Genomic DNA, 2,915 nt, shown 5'->3' with positions numbered 1-2,915 from the left:
AGCTACTCTCGCCTCCACATACGCTACTGGCCAAAGTAACTTAATAGCCCTGAGGGAGAAAGAGCTGACAGGGAAAAGAAATGATAATCTGATAAACTCAACTCCAAAAACTCAATTACAATAAACTCAACAACCTCTATCAAATGAAACAAAATCAAATACTAAAAGATAAGATTATACAGTAAGCATTTAAACTACCTCAAAGAGAAATGACCGGATATCGATAATGTGAAGAAACAAGTGGATATAAGAAGAACCAACCAAAACTACTAAGTATAAAAAATGTAATGGTTGAAATAAAGAACTCATGGATAGCCTTCTAATTGTCAAAAGACAAATTACCAAAGCCAGCAGAAGACAGGAAATAATAAAAGAAATAGAAGACAGAGTTGGAAATGTCAACATCCATATTAACGGGAATCTCAGGAGAGGAAGAAAAAAAAATTTACCAGATGATAGAAAAAAGAGAAAAAACGACAATCACAAAATTTCCAGTTAAAGAAAAATAAAAGGCATACAGTTCACGTATTAAAGATGAGATCGCCACACGAGAATTATGAAATACCAAAGGAGTTTTACACAGCTGAAGGTGAGGTTAAAGATAGAAGGCAGACTACAAGAAAAGGTTTAAGACATATGTAAAGAAAAAGGTTAGTATCCGAACTATACAGAACCGCGTGCTGGCCAAATAACTCGATCATGCACAAAAACAGTTCTTGGTGCATAGCTGATATCACAGAGGTGAGGGAAATTCCAGATAAAATAAAAGGGAAAAAAGCAGAAAGGCTTTGAGTTGAGCAGTGAGAGGACTAGAGAAAAGTAGGCATCATGAGGCACATGCCAACACTGGCTACAGACCCGGGCCTAGGCCCCTGACTTGCTTAGGGTGGTGGGGGGAAGGGAGTTCACACATTAAGCTGAAGAACCTGGAACAGGGCTCAAGTGGTTCAAGACTGGTAGAGATTCACGGCTCCTAACAAAAGCAAAATCCTCTATGGATACAGGCAAACCACTCAGGTACATAGCTATAGGAAGCTGCCATATACAGCTGACCCTTGAATAATACGGTTTTGAAATGCATAGGTCCACTGATATGTGGAATTTTGTTCAATACATACTGTATATATATTTTTTCTCTTCCTTATAATTTTAACATTTTCTTTTCTCTAGCTTACTTTGTTGTAAGAGTACAGTACATAACACATAAAACATATAAAAGATGTGTTAATCGACTATGTTATCAGCAAGGCCTCTGGTCATCAGTAGGCCATTAGTTAAGTTTTGGGGGACTCAAAAGTTATACACAGATTTTCAACTGCATGGTGGGGGGAGGGACGGAGTTGAAGCCCCTAACCTCCATGTTGTTCAAGAGTCAAATATAGTTAGTTAAGAAGGGAGTTAAGAAAGATACCCCCACAGACAAATAATGAAATGAACAAAAAGAGAGGATCTTGAAAGTATCTAAAAACGAAAATTAGTTTATCTAAAAAGATAGGATTCTTCAACAAATGGTGCCGGGAAAACTGGAAAGCTACCTGCAAAAGAATGAAACTAGACTGTTGTCTATCACCGCACACCGAAATTAACTCAAAATGGATTAAGGACCTGAATATAAGACCTGAAACAATAAAATGCATAGCAGAAAACATGGGAACTAAACTCAAGGACCCTGGACTGTTAAACAGGTTTTTATGAATTTGACCTCAAAGGCAAGGGGAGTAAAAGCTAAAATAAATGAATGGGACCACATCAAACTAAAAAGCTTCTACTCAGCAAGGTAAAGAGACAACCACCCGAATGGGAAAATATATTTGCAAGCAACGCCTCCAATAAGGGCCTAATATCCAATATACAAAGAACTCATACAACTCAATAACAACAACAACAAAAACAAGCAATCCAATCAAAAAATAGGCAGAGGACCTGAATAGACACTTCTCCCTAGAGGACATATAAATGTCCAACAAATATTTGAAAAGATGCTCAACATCGCTAGCTATTAGGGAAATGCAAATCAAAACCACAATGAGATACAATCTCACACCTATTAGAATAGCTATAATCAACAGAACAAGTGTTGGAGAGGATGCAGAGAAGAAGGAACCCTCTACACTGCTGGTGGGACTGCAAATTGGTACGGCCCCTATGGAAAACAGAATGGAGGTTCCTCAAAAAACTAAGAATTGATCTACCATATGATCCAGCAATCCCTCTACTGGGTATTTACCCTAAAGGCTTGGAAACTCACATCCGAAAAGATATTTGCATACCAATGTCCATAGCAGCATTATTCACAGTGTCCAGGACATGGAAGCAACCAAAGCATCCTACGATAGATGATTGGCTAAAGAAGCTGTGGTACATATACACAATGGAATATTACTCAGCTATAAGAAGAGATGAAAGACTGCCATTTGTGACAACACGGATGGACCTTGAGATAATCATGCTAAGCGAAATAAGCCAGGCAAAAAGTTGAAAATCACATGATATCACTTACATGTGTGATATAAACCTAAAAGCCCAAATGAACAGGACAAACAGAGACTCATGGACATGGAGTATAGACTAGTGGTTACCAGAGCGTAGGGGGTGGGGAGGAGGAGGGAGGTAGATGGGGTAAAGGGGGTCAAATTTAGGGGGTTAGCGGGAGGGTGAAGTGGATAAAAGGGATCAAATATATGGTAGCTGAAAAAAACTGGACTTTGGGTGGTAAACACACAATACAATATACAGATGTGAAATGATAATGTACACCTGAAAATTATGTAATTGTATTAACCAATGTTACGCCAATAAACTTAATAAAAAATAAATAAGAATAAAAAGATAGGCTGGATATAAAAATAATAACCGTATGTTGTTTACATGGAACACCTATAAATATAAATAATAAACAGGTTGAAAAGTAAAGG

General features: G+C 37.7%; 1 protein-coding gene across 1 annotated transcript in view; it reads right to left on the bottom strand.

Annotated features, from left to right (window-relative positions):
- The window catches only part of VBP1 (VHL binding protein 1), a 17,679-nt gene that overhangs the window by 12,149 nt on the left and 2,615 nt on the right, over positions 1-2,915 (bottom strand). The window lies entirely within an intron of this gene.

Source organism: Pteropus vampyrus, unplaced genomic scaffold, assembly GCF_000151845.1.
Source record: "Pteropus vampyrus isolate Shadow unplaced genomic scaffold, Pvam_2.0 Scaffold275, whole genome shotgun sequence".
In the NCBI taxonomy this organism is placed as follows: Eukaryota; Metazoa; Chordata; class Mammalia; order Chiroptera; family Pteropodidae; genus Pteropus; species Pteropus vampyrus.
The sequence above is the reverse complement of the archived record's forward strand: the minus strand, read 5'-3'. Positions and strand labels throughout refer to the sequence as shown.